This window comes from Bos indicus x Bos taurus, chromosome 15, assembly GCF_003369695.1.
Source record: "Bos indicus x Bos taurus breed Angus x Brahman F1 hybrid chromosome 15, Bos_hybrid_MaternalHap_v2.0, whole genome shotgun sequence".
Classification (NCBI taxonomy): Eukaryota; Metazoa; Chordata; class Mammalia; order Artiodactyla; family Bovidae; genus Bos; species Bos indicus x Bos taurus.
The window spans coordinates 68,025,865-68,042,086 of NC_040090.1; the positions used below are offsets into that span (position 1 = coordinate 68,025,865).

At 38.0% G+C, this 16,222-nt stretch overlaps 1 long non-coding RNA gene across 1 annotated transcript; it reads right to left on the reverse strand.

The window, feature by feature from the left end:
* Positions 1 to 14,158: 14,158 nt before the first annotated feature.
* Positions 14,159 to 15,761, reverse strand: LOC113905574. Its single transcript, XR_003514687.1, has 2 exons — positions 15,643 to 15,761; positions 14,159 to 14,417 (listed from the first exon to the last, which is right to left on the reverse strand). It is a non-coding gene; the product is annotated as an uncharacterized LOC113905574 (long non-coding RNA).
* Positions 15,762 to 16,222: the final 461 nt, after the last annotated feature.

The following is a 16,222-nucleotide window of genomic DNA, read 5'->3' on the forward strand; positions in this document are numbered from 1 at the left end:
GACTGTAGCACGCCAGGCTTCCCTGTCCATCACCATCTTCCATAGCTTGCTCAAACTCATGTCCATTGAGTTGGTGATCCCAACCAACCATCTCATCCTCTGTCATCCCCTCCTCCTCCTGCCTTCACTCTTTCCCAGAATCAGGGTCTTTTGTAATGAGTCAGCTCTTCACATCAGGTAGCCAAAATATTGGAGCTTCAGCTTCAGCATCAGTCCTTCCAATGAATATTCAGGATTGATTTCCTTTAGGATTTACTGGTTTGATATCTTTGCAGTCCAAGGGACTCGCAAGAGTTTTCTCCAACACTACAGTTCAAAAGCATCAATTCTTCCTATATAGTAAATGTAAAAACTTAAACTCACTATTTGGTAAGCAAAAAGCATATACATCCATTAAAAAAGACTATCTGGAAATAAAAATTTCTTCCACAGTCATTTCATAAGTATTTTAATTGCTAATTAAGTTTATAAATTTTATATTGTTACAAACTAATTTTCCCTCTCATAACAGCAACAACAGTAAAAATAAAATTAGGTAACTACTTAGTCTGATAGGCAAGAGTTAGCTGTCCACTTTAGCCCCATCTTGTGGTAGTCTAGGAAACTGTGACTAAACTCTCATTTTCTTTTGGAATTATGGTTTACTCTGAGAATATGCCCAGCAGTGGGCTTGCTGGGTCTTATGGTAGTGTTATTTCTAGTTTTTTAAATAAATCTCCATACTGTTCTCCATAGTGACTGTACCTGTTTGCATTCCAACCAAGAATGCAAGAAGATTCCCTTTTCTTTATACCCTCTCCAGCATTTATTGTTTGTAGTTTTTTGATAACAGCCATTCTGACATGACGGTGACTGCAGCCATGAAACTAAAAGATGCTTGCTCCTTGGAAGAAAAGCTATGGCCAACCTAGATAGCACATTAAAAAGCAAAGACATTACTTTTCCAACAAATGTCCATCTAGTCAAAACTATGGTTTTTCCAGTAGTCATCTATGAATGTGAGAGTTGGAAGGTAAAGAAAGCTGAGCACCGAAGAATTGATGCTTTTGAACTGTGGTGTTGGAGAAGACTCTTGACAGTCCCTTGGACTGCAAAAAGATCAAACCAGCCAATCCTAAAGGAAATCAGTCCTGGGTGTTCACTGGAAGGACTGATGCTGAAGTTGAAACTCCAATAGTTTGGCCACCTGATGTGCAGAAGTGACTCGTTGGAAAAGACCCTGATGCTGGGAAAGATTGAGGGCAGGAGGAGAAGAGGTTGACAGAGGATAAGGTGGTTGGATGGCATCACTGACTCGATGGACATGGGTTTGAGAGCAAGCTCCAGGAGTTGCTGATGGACAGGGAAGCCTGAAGTGCTGCAGAGGTCACAAAGAGTAGGACTCGACTGAGTGACTGAACTGGAAACTGATTCTGACAGGTGTGAGGTTACACCTCACTGTATTTTGATTTGTAATTCTCTAATAATTAGTGTTACTGAGTATTTCTCATATGTTTGCTGTCCATCTGTATGTCTTCTTTGGATAAATGTCTGTTTAGGTCTTTCACACATTTTGATTGGGTTTTTCTATATTGAGTTGCATAAACTGTTCCTGTATTTTGGAGATTAATCCTTTGTCAGTTGCTTTGTTTGCAAATATTTTATGCCATTCCTTGGGTAGTCTTTTTGTCTTATATACGGTTTCCTTTGCTGTGCAAAAGCTTTTAAGTTTAATTAGGTCCCATTTGCCAATTTTTTTTTTTCCACTTTTTAAGGAGGTGGGTAAAAAAAGATCCTGCTGTAATTTATGTCAAAGAGTGTTATGCCTACATTTTCCTGTAAGAGTTTCATACTGTGTGGACTTACATTCCTATCATTAATCCATTTTGAGTTTATTTTTTGTATGGTATTAGGAAGTGTTCTAACTTCACTCTTTTACATGTAGCTGTTCAGTTTTCCCAGCACCATTGTTTGGAGGGACTGTTTTTCTCCCACTGCATATTCTTGCCTTTTATGTCATAGATTAGGTGACCATATGTACATGGATTTATCTCTGGGCTTTCTATCTTGTACCATTGGTCTATATTTCTGTTTTTGTGCCAGAACCATACTATCTTGATTACTGTAGTTTTATAGTATAGTCTGAAGTCAAAGAGTTTTATTCCTCAAGCTCCATTTTTCTTTATCAAGATTGCATTGTTTATTTGGGATCTTTTGTGTTTCCATACAAATTGTAAAAATTTTTTTTCAGTTCTGTGAAAAATGCCATTAGTAATTTGACAGGGATTGCTTGAATCTGTAGATTGTTTTGAGTACTGTAGTCATTTTCGCAATATTGATTCTTCTACTCCAAGATCTTAGTATATGTCTCCATTTGTTTGTGGCCTCTTTGATTTCTTTTTGTCAGTATCAAAAAAAGACACATGCACCCCAATGTTCATTGCAGCACTACTTACAATAGCTAGGACATGGAAGCAACCTAAATGTCCATCAACAGAAGAATGGATAAAGAAGGTATGGTATATACATGTACCTACATACAATGTAGTAGTACTCAGCCATAGAAAAGAATGAAGTTGGATTATTTGTAGAGAAATGGATGGGCCTCGAACCTGTCATACAGAGTGAAGTCAGAAAGAGAAAAATGAATATTGTATATTAACACATATATGTGAAATCTATAAAACAATGGTATAAATGATCTCTCAAAACAAAAACAGAGGCACAGACATAGAGAGCAAATGCATGGACACTAAAGGGGGAAATGGAGGGAGCAATAAATTGGGTGCTTGGGGTTGATATATACACTAATGATATGATATATAAAATACATAGGGAGAACTTACTGTATAGTTCAAGAAAGTCTACTCAGTGCTGTGTGATGACCTAAATGGGAAGGAAAAAAGATGGGATATATGTGTATATTTAACTGGTTCACTTTGGTGTACAGTGGAAACTAACACAGTATTGTAAAGCAACTACACACCAATAAAAATTCATTTAAAAAGTAAATTTAAAAATAAGTAAATAAAAGCACTCATTGTCCCACTGTGTTTTTGAAACTTTAAGTGTAAATGATACTATCCTTAGTAATGGTTAGGGCAAACAAAACTGGGCTAAGGTAAATAAGTAGTTGATGAGTCAGTGGTTTCCTACTTCTTAGTTATATCAATAAAACACTCAAAAGTGTTTGTGAACTATTTGGATTGCTTGAAAAAAAAGAAGAACCACTTCTTTCAGTATAATTGTTTTCATAGAAGACTTGTGCTAAATAAAGAAAATCTTCATGTAAATACTGGGTCAGAAAACAAGAAGTAAAAAAAAAAAAAAACAAAAACAAAAACAAAAAAACCCTCAAAAGACATTTTGAGAGCCATTCAAAAAAGAGCAGCATGATGCTGTTCTACCATCTCTATAGTCATTATAATTTTTAAGCAAAAGATAATATACAAAGCTATTAAGGAATATATGTTAGCAAAGATTCATACAGATCAGTGACATTCATGGCACCCCACTCCAGTACTCTTGCCTGGAAAATCCCATGGACAGAGGGGCCTGGTGGGCTGCAGTCGATGGGGTCGCTAGGAGTCAGACACGACTGAGCGACTTCACTTTATTTTTTCACTTTCATGCATTGGAAAAGGAAATGGCAACCCACTCCAGTGTTCCTACCTGGAGAATCCCAGGGACGGGAGAGCCTGGTGGGCTGCCGTCTATGGGGTCACACAGAGTCAGACATGACTGAAGCGACTTAGCAGCAGCAGCAGCAGTGACATTCAGCTAAAAGATGAAGCTGGAATTTACTTCTTTTGTTTCCATTTTATTACCTTCAAAATGATGTGTAAAATATAATTTTTATCTGTCTTTTGGCAATAAAAGCACCACAGTTTTTGGAAGTGCCATTTAGAAATGTCTGTCGCCTGACCTTCAATGCCAAATAAAACTTGCTCTATGCGATTGAAAATAGAATTTCTTTCTATCTAATTTAGACAGTTAACCAGAATATCATTCTGAATATCATGATTATTCATATATAATTATCTAAATGAAAATTACTTGGATACATAACTGAACTCAATTGAATTAGATACTTAGTAATTCACACAGAAAGGCTTTTATTTGAATTGTGTCAGTGTAGTGTTTTGCAGAAAGTTTTGCTTTTGTTTTATGTTCAAATGATTTGTTAACAAAAGAAACCACTCATCACACACACAATAAACAAGTTCAATATTTAATAGAGGGTTGTTGGACTTGATTTCAATACATAGTTACTAAAAGAAGAGAAATAGAAACAATAGAAAAAAGTAACAGCACATACATACATGTCCAAATTGGGCCGACAAACATCCAGACTTGAACAGTACTCACTGGGAAGTCCCTTGTTAACAGCAATTTGGAGCTCCAACTGGGAAACAGACCCAGGTTGTGCTTTCATTCCATTGGTGAAACTTCAAATTGCAATTTTGGAAACTCCAGCTTATAATCTCAGGCCACAAATTAATATCATAATCACTTTCCACACAAAAATGCAGCTGTGGTTTTACTTTAACTCTTTTACAGCTGTTTATTTCTTCTTGTGATTCTCTAAATTTTCCAGAGCCTGGGGGGGCGGGGGGGGTGGTGCTGGCCAGGCCTCCAGAGGCTTAAGAAAATTCCAGGACCCAATCCTTCTCTTATCTAAAGTGCCAGCTGACTTGCTGGTAACAACAGTGTGCTCACCCAGGCAGTGTTCATGCAGGTCAGAACCAGGTTAGAGGTCTACTGTGCTGTTCCTAAAGCCTGAACAAGACTATCTGATTTTAATTTTCTTAACAGTTGGCCTCAGGATTGTTTAGGCTGAAGAGCATAGGAAAAAAGGCAAAATAACATGGGCAGTTTTCTTAGGTCAAATAACAATTCCAAATAGAAGAAACATAATATAATAAGTAAGGGGTTAAACAAAGTATAAAACCATATGTGAGCAGTAGGGAACATGTTGAAGAAAAAGTCCCACCATCAATGAGAAGTATGTTTCTGAACATTAAATCCTATATTCATGAACATATTGACTGTCATAGTAATAAAAACAGAATGTTCAATCAAGGTACAAGTAGATCTATCTATGAACCCTGTAATTCCCTACAAAAAGCTACATAAGGATTCTAAGGAGAAACTAATATTAGAAACAGACAACATAGGGGAATAACATTTGGGTCCACAATACCCGAGTTTTCATAGAGAGAAAGTAGTAAGCGGTCCTTTCCCAATATAAATGATCAATATGTGTTAGACATCTGGAAAGAGGAGATCCTAACTGATACACAGAAGTTGTGCTTAGATTATCAGTCACAATACACACTAATTGAGGGGATATTAAAAAAAAAACATTATAGGATTTAGGAATAACAGTCCATTCACAATGCTTGATGCAATGTTCCAATAAATAGGTCTCCCAGGTGCAAAAAGTTGCTCCACATAGAAGTCCTTCAGTAGTTTTATCACAGTCAGTCCATAAGTGCATGGTATTATCAATTCCAAATAATTTCCAGTAAAATTTAACCAATGCTGTATGGTGTGCTTAGTCACTTAGTCTTGTCCAACTCTTTGCAACCCCACAGACTGTAGCCAGCCAGGCTTCTCTGTCCATGGGGATTCTCCAGGCAAGAAAACTGGAGTGGGTTGCCATGCCCTCCTCCTGGGGATCTTTCCAACCCAGGGATCGAACCCAGATCTCCCCCATTGCAGGCAGATTCTTTACTGTCTGAGCCACCAGGGAAGCCCAAGAATACTGGAGTGGGTAGCTTATCCCTTCTCCAAAGGATCTTCCCCACCCAAGAATTGAACCAGGGTTTCCTGCATTACAGATGGGTTCTTTACCAGCTGAGCTACCAGGGAAGCCCTCAGTTCAGTTCAGTTCAGTCTCTGTCGTGTCTGACTCTTTGCAACCCCATGAATCGCAGCACGCCAGGCCTCCCTGTCCATTGCCAACTCCTGGAGTTCACTCAGACTCACATCCATCAAGTCAGTGATGCCATCCAGCCATCTCATCCTCTGACATCCCATTCTCCTCCTGCCCCCAATCCCTCCCAGCATCAGAGTCTTTTCCAGTGAGTCAACTCTTCACATGAGGTGGCCAAAGTACTGGAGTTTCAGCTTTAGCATCATTCCTTCCAAAGAAATCCCAGGGCTGATCTCCTTCAGAATGGACTGGTTGGATCTCCTTGCAGTCCAAGGGACTTTCAAGAGTCTTTTTCAACACCACAGTTCAAAAGCATCAATTTTTCGGCGCTCAGCCTTCTTCACAGTCCAACTCTCACATCCATACATGACCACAGGAAAAACCATAGCCTTGACTAGATGGACCTTTGTTGGCAAAGTAATGTCTCTGCTTTTGAATATGCTATCTAGGTTGGTCATAACTTTCCTTCCAAGGAGTAAGTGTCTTTTAATTTCATGGCTGCAGTCACCATCTGCAGTGATTTTGAAGCCCCAAAAAATAAAGTCTGACACTGTTTCCACTGTTTCCCCATCTATTTCCCATGAAGTGGTGGGACCGGATGCCATGATCTTCGTTTTCTGAATGTTGAGCTTTAAGCCAACTTTTTCACTCTCCACTTTCACTTTCATCAAGAGGCTTTTGAGTTCCTCTTCACTTTCTGCCATAAGGGTGGTATCATCTGCATATCTGAGGTTACTGATATTTCGCCCAGCAATCTTGATTCCAGCTTGTGTTTCTTCCAGTCCAGCGTTTCTCATGATGTACTCTGCATAGAAGTTAAATAATCAGGGTGACAATATACAGCCTTGACGTACTCCTTTTCCTATTTGGAACCAGTCTGCCCTAATGTAACCAATATTCTTTCTTAAATATAATGGGTAATGTATGAAATTGGCCCATGACGCTTGTGTTAGCTGTATTATACTAATATATGGTTCCCTGGCACATGGTTCAGTGCACTTAGTAATGCCTTCAGGAATAAGAAGTCGGGAGAAGGGAAAGGCTACCCGACTCCAGTATTCTGGCTTGGAGAATTCCCTGGGGTCACAAAGAGTTGGACATGAATGAACGACTTTCACTTTCAGGAATAAGAACCCAATGGTTGTCAGTAATCCATTCTTTAAATAAGTCCTTTCATGCATAGGAATTGAAAGTGAAAGTTGCTCAGTCATATCTGACTCTTTGTGATGCCGTGGACTATAATAGCTTGCCAGGCTCCTCTATCCATGGAATTCTCCAGGCCAGAATACTGGAGTGGGTAGCTGTTCCCTTCTCTAGGGGATCTTTCCAACCCAGGGATCAAATTCAGGCCTCCTGCAATGCAGGTGGATTCTTTACCATCTGAGCCACCAGGAAAGTCCAAGCATAGGCATTTGTAGACACCAAAATCCCTTGGGCTCTATCTCTTTGAGCTAGGTAATATAACAGCTGTATAGAACAAACAGTCCAATCAAACATATAATTAAAGATTAGTTTGGTTTAGTTGAATTATTATTGAGTCATTAATCAACTATAAAAAGTCTTAATCATACCTTAAGCTGAGTTCATGTGGCTTTAATGTGGCATGTTTCTGTTTATCATTAAGGGTTAAGGCCTGGGCTATATCCTTGCCAGCAGTATGTAATCTTGTGGCCAAGGTTTCTCTGTTGACAGCACTATTCATACCCTTACCAGTACCAACCAGTCCTAACAGAATGTCATACCATGTCGTTTGAGCCTACATTTAGGGCAGGCAGGAAAACTAACATTAAAATATGATACAGTCTTGTTCAAGATGGTAGAGTAGAAGGACATGCACTCATCTCCTGCAAGGGCACAAAAATCACAGCTAGCAGTTGAACAGCCATTGACAGGAGGAATCCATAAAAAATAAAAAAAATTAAAAAAACCCATGTCCAAAGACAAAGCTACAACAAAGAAGAAGCTACAACCAAATGGTAGGAGGAGTGCAAGCACAATAAAATCAAGTCCTATACCCACCATGTGGGTGACCTACAACCTGGAGAACAATAGTACCAAAGAAGTTCTCCCACTTTTGTGAAGGTTCTGAGCCTCATGTCAGGCTTCCTAGCCTATGGATCTGGTAAAAGGAATGGAAATCCAAGGGAATCTGAAGACCAGTGAGATTTGATTACAGGACTTCCACAGGACTGGGGGAAACAGAGACTCCACTTTTGGAAAGGGCTCAACTAAAATCTTGTGCATGCCAAGACCTGGGGAAAGGAGCAGTGAGTCCACAGAAGACTGAACCAGACCTGCCTGTGAGTGTTAGAGGGTCTCTTGTGGAGGTGTGGGTCAGCAGTGGCTCACTGTGGGGATGGAGGCACGGGTAGCAACAGCCCTAGAAGGGGCCCGTTGGCTTAAGTCCTCTTGGTCACCATTAACCCTACCACAGAGCCCATAGACTTCAGGGCTAGATTGCCTCAGGCCAAAACAATAACAGAGGGAAAGCAGCTGCACCTATCAGCAGACAATTGTATTCAATTTTTATTGAGCACAGCCCCATCTACCAGAGCAAGACCCAATTTCCCTCACCATCAGTCCCTCCCATCAGGAAGCTTATATAAGCCTCTTAGTCTCATTCACCAGAGGATAGACAGAAGAAGCAAGAAGAACCACAATCCATCACAACTAGAACCAAAGCCACATCACAAAAAGTTAACCAGAATGAAAAAGCAGAGGGCTTTGTCCCAGATGAAGGGACAAGACATAATCTCAGAAAAACAACCAAATGAAGTGGAGATAGGCAGCCTTCTAGAAAAAGAATTCAGAATAATGACAGTGAAGATGATCCAGGAACTCAGAAAAAACAATGGAGGCAAAGATTGAGAAGATACAAAAAAAGTTTACCAAAAACTTAGACCAACTAAAAGAACAAACAGAGATGAACAATGCACTAGAAGGAATCAATAGCAAAATATCTGATGTGGAAAAACGGAAAAGTAACCTGGAGGACAGAATGGTGGTAATCACTGCTGCAGAACAGAAAATAGAAAAAAAGAATGAAAAAATAAAGACAGCCTTAGAGGCCTCTGGGACAACTGTAAACCACCAACATTCGCTTTATAGGGCCTCAAAAGAAGAAGAAGTGGGAGAAAAGGACCCAAGAAAATATTTGAAGAAATAATAGCTGAAAACTTCCCGTAACATGGTAAAGAATGTATTCAACCAAGTTCAGAAAGCACAGAGTTCTAGGCAGTTATGATAAACCCAAGGGGGATCACATTGAGACACATAGTAATCAAAATGGTGAAAATTAAAGACAAAAATAAAATATTAAAAGCAAGGGAAATATGACAAACAGCATACTAGAGAATCCTTATAAGGTTATCAGCTGATTCCTCAACAGAAACTCTACAAATCAGAAAGGAATGGTATATTATTTAAAGTGATGAAAGGGAAAATCCTACAACAAAGACTACTCTACTCAACAAGACCCATTCAGATTTATTGGAGAAATCAAAAGCTTTCCAGACAAGCAAAAATTAAGAGAATTAAGCACCGCAAAACCAGTTTTACAACAAATACTAAAGGAACTTCTTTAGGCAGACACACAAGAGAAAGAAACGACCTATACAAAACAAATCCAAAACAATTAAGAAAATGGTTTATTTTATTATTGTTGTTCAGTTGCTCAGTCATGTCCAACTCTTTGCAACCCCATGGGTCACAATTACAAATTTTTCTATCCAGGACATGGAAGCAACCTAGATGTACATTTCCTTCTCCAATGCATGGAAGTGAAAAAATAAAGCTTTTTAAAATCCAGATGAAGAAGAGAATCATTTTGGAATTTTTTGGAAAATACAAATGCCCAAGTATTGTTATTTTTCTCCAAAGGTCCAGTTGTGTTTCTTTTTTAAAAAATTGATTTATCTATTTTAATTGGAGGATAATTACTTTACAATATTGTGGTGGTTTTGGCCATACATTGACATGAATCAGCCACGGGTGTACATGTGCCCTTCTGTCCTGAACCCCCTACCACTCTCTGTCCCCATCCCATCCCTCTGGGTTGTCCAGAGCACTGGCTTTGAGTGCCCTGCTTCATGCATTGAACTTGCACTAGTCATCTATTTTACATATGGTAAAGTACACGTTTCATTGCTATTCTCTCACATCATCCACCCTCACCTTCTCCCACCTAGTCCAATAATCTGTTCTTTACATTTGTGTCTTTTTTGCTGCCTTGCTAATAAGATTGTCATTACCATCTTTCTAAATTCCATACATATGTGTTAATATACTGTATTGGTGTTAATCTTTATGACTTCACTCTTTCTTATATCTGAGTGATATTCCATTGTGTATATGTACCACAACTTCCTTATCCATTCATCTGCCGATGGACATCTAGGTTGCTTCCATGTCCTAGCTGTTGAAAATACTGCTGCAATGAACATTGGGGTACATGGGTCTCTTTCATTCTTGGCATGTATGCCAAGCAGTGGGATTGCTGGGTCATTTGGCAGTTCTATTTCCAGTTTTCTAAGGAATCTCCACACTGTTCTCCATAGTGGCTGTACTAGTTTTCATTCCCACCAACAGTATAAGAGGGTCCCGTTTTCCCCACACTATCTCCAGCATTTACTGTTTCTGGGCTGGCATGAGATGATACCTCCTGGAGGAGGACGGAGGGCCCTAAATGTCAGCCAGCTTGCTCTCCTTTGGTATTCAACCTTGCGGGATTAGAGTCTTTCACAGGAAAGGTTTTTTTGATTTGTTTTGTTTTGTTTTTGTTTTTGTTTTTTGTCTCTCTGGCGATCCCATGGTTTGGGTTGCTATGTTGCATTAGTTCCCTCAGATTGTCCTCAGGGCATTCAAGTCCAGTCCTTACCCTAAGGACTAACGATGCAGCCCACGCCTCCCTGTCCAGCCCCAACTCGCTGGTAGTGGATACGAACATCTGAGCCCTTTCTCCATTGCTAGCTGCAGTTACATGCATATTTTGTGGGGTTTTTGTTTTTTTTTTTCTCCCCCATGTTATGTTGCCCTCTGAGAATCCAAAGCTCCCCACCAACAGGCCTGTGAGAGGGTTTCCTATTTTGTGGAAACTTCTACTCCTTCACGACTCTCTCCCCAGGACAGGTCTCCATCCCTAAATCTTTTGTCTCTGTTTTCATCTTTTATATTTTGTCCTACCTCCCTTCAAAGAGATCAGGCTGCCTTTCTGGGTGCCTGGTGTCCTCTGCCAGGATTCAGAGTTTGTTTTGTGGAAGTTGCTCGACATTCAAATGATCTTTATATGAACCTGTGGGGGAGAAAGTGGTCTCCACATTCTATTCCTTCACCATCTTGGGAACTGCCCCTCTCCAGATCTGTTTCTAATGAGCAGCCCATGTTTTAAAGCAACTGGAGTATATGATGATCTTTTACCTTTATCTAGGTTGTTTTCCTTTTTCAACTTCATATTCAGTGATCCCATTTCATTAAGTTTATGTTTTACAATTTCTCCATCTCTTTTTGTTGTTGCTGTTTTTCCTTCTCAAGCCTTAAGCATAGTAGAAAAGCTTTTGTATATACACATATATATAGTTAATTGCTCAGCCGTGTCCAACACTGCTATCCCATGGATTAGCCCACCAGGTTCCCCTGTCCATGGAATTCTTCAGACAAGAATACTGGAGTGGGTTGCCATTTCCTTCTCCAGGGGATCTTCCTGACCCGGGATTAAACCGAGGTTTCTTTGTGTTGCAAGCAGATTCTTTTAGTCTAAGCCACCAGAGAAGCCCAATATATATATATATAGTATGTATAATATATATATATTAGAAAATCTATGAATCTTTGCCTAGCTAAAAAAAAATTATGACACTTTGATTTCACTTGTATGACTTAGTATGAATAGAATGCTAGATTTCTAATTTATTTTCACTCAAAACTTTCATATAGTTCCATGTATTTAGGCATCTTCTATTATTACTAAACATCTAGAATATTTATTATCTTAGTGTGCTGGAGTCCAACTCCAGCAACCAGGGATTCAACTTGAAGAGATGGATGGTGTCGGCCAATGAGACAGCCTCTCAGTTTTCTATGGACTGCCTGTTTATTTCAAGTTTAAGATTCTCTTTTATACTTTACAAAAACATTAGGCCAGAGGTTTGACATTTTCAGTTCCCCCTCTCCCAGATTTATTATCTCCATAAATTTTTGTTGCTCTTCAAACAGAGTTCCTGCTTCAGGGATTCTCTCGGAATCAGCCTTATCATCTATTATCTACCTTTTCTAATGTGTCCTATAGTTAACTTGTGATTATATTGTAACTCATGCTACATTCCTCAGTTTACTACTTATCTTCCTAAATCCTGTTTGCCCCTAACGTCCTGAGCTCACTATCTCTTAAAAAGGCTTCTAGCTATAGTGTCTCTAAAAAATTCCTAACTTCTATAAGCTATAGTAAAATATGCTAACTTTACAACATTCCTTAAATCTTTAACCTCTGTTTTAATTATTTCTAAGCTCTAAATTCAGTAAACTCCTTTGCCATAAACTTTCTCCTCACAAATAGGCTTCAGATATCAATCCCTCCCATGGCCTCAAGCTATGGCCTATGTGCTCATCCTGGAACACTCTTTTGTAAAAGTCCTTGAACAAATGTCAGTGATTATGAATTATTTTCTGAGCAATGCTGCAGAAGGCTTTGTGCCTTCTCATGCTCCTCTGAAGACAAATAAGCACCTTAATATTCATTTTCAGTCAACTCAGCTGAGGAGAGGAAAAGACAAGTCAGAATTACAAGGCCTAACTCCTTCATCCCAGGATCCATGCCTGCAGAATGAGAGGGGGCTGGGGACCGAGCCTCCATTTTGTCAGTAATGCCTAATGCGGCTCCCGACATTAGTGATTTTAAAAAATTGAATGAGGCTTGAAATTTCTAATCCAATTCTGAGAATGTAAAGAGAACTGTTAGAAAAAAGCAGGTTATTAAAAAGTGATATAGTATTATTAACTAAAGTACAGATTTTGTTCAAATTTCACAAAAAGTTATGCTAGTGTTCATTATTTGTTTTCATGCCTTATTCAAGACTTTGCAATGTATTTAATTTAATTGAGCAGCTTCAGCTGCATGCAACAAATTCTGGTCAATTCTCTTCATTTTATTCTATTATAAAGATTTTCTAATTTTCCTTGTTATGGCTTCTTAGATACACTTTCATTTAAAAGTGTACATTTAATTTCCAAATACATAGGATTTTGTTTAAAATATCTTTAATATTAATTTCTCATTTTGATAATAATTTCTTGTTTAAATTCTTTCTTCTCTGCAATAACCCTCTGTGTTTTTTTCAGTCTAACTTTATTGAGGCTTTCAATGGCTAAGTCAAAGGTCTTTATTAGTAACTGTCACATTGTACTTGAAAATATGTGGGTGATTTTCAAATATCTTTTGATATTGAATTTGATATTCAAATATCTTTTGAAATATCAAAAGGTATTTCAAATATCTTTTGACATTGATTTCTAAAATAATTCCACAGTAATAACAACATCTGTATAATTTCAAATCTTTAGACTATGAAAATTTTGCACTGTGTTTTTTTGTCCCTAGTCCCTAGTCTCCTATGTTCCAGAGTCTCCTAGTCTACAGTCTATGGTATCTTGAATAAAATTTGTATCCTACTGATCATATAAATCTTAATTGTATTGAATTGGTTCATGGTGATTTTCAGGTCTACTATATCCTTCTACTTCTTTGTATTAATTCATTCTATCAAATTAATTAATTCATTCTATTAATTTTTGAGTTTGATATTGAAACTCCAACTAAAATATTAATTTATCTAATTAAAAATATAATTGCAATATATAGTGGAACTATCTGTAAATTTATTCCATATTTTCCAAGTCTCTTATAAATGTGTTATCATACTTTTATAATTTAAAAAAATGTTACAAATATAATGAAAACTTTTGATAATGTTGAGCTAGTTGTGCACATGGTGAGGAATCTTGACTAATAAGTGGGGCATAACTTTAGGCAGATAGCTTATGATGGTAATGAGATTGCTCAGTGACCTCTTCCATAAATTTGTGAATTATTCACTCATATGAAGACAGAAATCTGTATTAAAGATACATTCTGTGCAGTATCTCCATTGTATAATTGTAAAGCAGTAATGTTTTTATAGGAATTTATACTTTTGTGCATATGGTGAGCAGCAGGATCATCAGGAGGAATTTTTAAGACATTACAGCACATTATTAATGCACAGGGAGTTAATTCAGCTACCAAAGAGGAGGCGTGTGGTGATCACACAGTGACTCAGTCACATATGCTGTCAGGATTTATCCCTGACCAGACAGATAAATTTTGTTCATAGTAAGTTACCATTAGGAGTGGGCAGTGCTGCTTTCCCAGGCAGGTGAAATTATCTTGAGTTTGAACCTGGCTTGCATTTCTCCAGTGGAAAATACTATAGTGGTCTCCTATGTCTTTTCTTCTTAATTGCAGCATCTCCTGAAAGATGGAGGTGTAAATCTCAATACATATTACAGTCAGGCCTCCAAGAATAATCAATTCATGAGAATAACAGTGGGTTAATGGCACATTTTTCCTGTCTGGGGATAATCACTGATATGATATTGTCTTTTCCATGCACAGTGACATCAGCAGCTATAGTAATATTTGTTGGGCTGCTTCACCCAGACTTTAGTTCCAATTGCAGTTATTTCATTTATGGATCCAGACACTCTTTCACCTCTAAATGTTAGTAAGGTAAGAGGTTCTCCTTTTTGTACTTTGCCAATTACACATGGAAAAATCAGCAATTGGGCAATTTGATCATGTTTATTAATAAATGGAGCATCCTTTCTTTCATTTTGTAGAATTACTCAGATTTCTCCTTGGTAGTCTGGGTCCATAACTCCTCATTGACACAGATCCCTTGTAACAATAAACTGTAGCATCCTTTGATTAATTCAAAGTGTCCAGGAGGCATTTGATTCCAATACTAGTTGAAATGGCACATATCAATCTTTTAGTAAGCATATGTTCAGATATAGAGTACAAATCCAGTCTGGTGGCCTCAGGAGTAGCTTGGAAAGGGATAATTTCTTAATTGTTTCAGAATGGAAATCTATTTATTTGGAAGAGTCACTTTCATCAAAAGAATTTCTGATTTTCCTATAGGTCCATTATTTAAAATATTGAGGGCAGAATTCAGGTCTCCCAATTTTTATACAAACCCTCTCCAAGTTCAATTAACTGATGTTTAAGCAAACCCTTCATTTCACTCAAATCAACAGCTTGAGGATAATTAGGAATATAAAAATTCCACTGTATGTTATGTTCCTGGACAAACTCTTGTATTAGCTTACATTTAAAATGTGACCAATTTTCACTTTGAATTTGAAGCAGAACACCATAATATAAATTAATTATCTCCAAAGTTTTAATAGTATTAGTCTGATTGGCTTTCCCAAAGGGAATGGCCACCAAACATCCAAAATAGGTATTCTCAAATATTGAGAATACATGTCCACACTTACTGGCATCCTTTATCTTGAATTAATGGGCCAATGTAATCAATTTGCCATATTTTCCCAGGCAACTTGCCACATACCAATTGTCCTTTGACAAGCCATGGCAAGCTTCTATGCTTAATATATTGACAAAATGGACATTGTAAAGTAACAGATTTAATTAGATTCATAGTTAAAGAAATACCTCAATCCTGGCCCACCTGTATGTTGCTTTTTCTCCCAGATGGCCACATTTTTGGTATGCTCACAAAGTCAGGCCTTTTAAGTCATTGGAGTCTGGATCAGCTTCTACAGCTTGGATTCGGGTTTGTTCATCTGTAATAGAGTTATACCTTGATTCTGTAGAATTTGGAACACTGTGGGCGTATACATGAAACAATGAAACTTTAGTAGTTTGAACAGTTTCCCAAATGTCAGACCATAATTCCTTTCCCCATAGCCCTTTGGATTGAATTTTCCATTATTCTCTACCCATAAGGGGAACCAAGTGGCCAATCAATTGGCTACTGACCATGAATCTGTGTATGTATGACATTCAGTTAAATTTTCTTGCTTTAGTACCTAAGAACACCATAAAACTCAGCAAACTGGCTACTTTTTACCCTCCCCAGTAGTTGTTAGCAATTTAGTAGTGATTGAATTATATGCCACCATTTCCCAATAGTGAGTGGATCCTATATATTTAGCTGACCCATCAGTGAACCACGTTTGCTGTTTTTCTTGTGTGGTTTAAGAGTCAAAGGGCTTTCCCCATTTTATAGGTGACTCAGTTATCTTAGG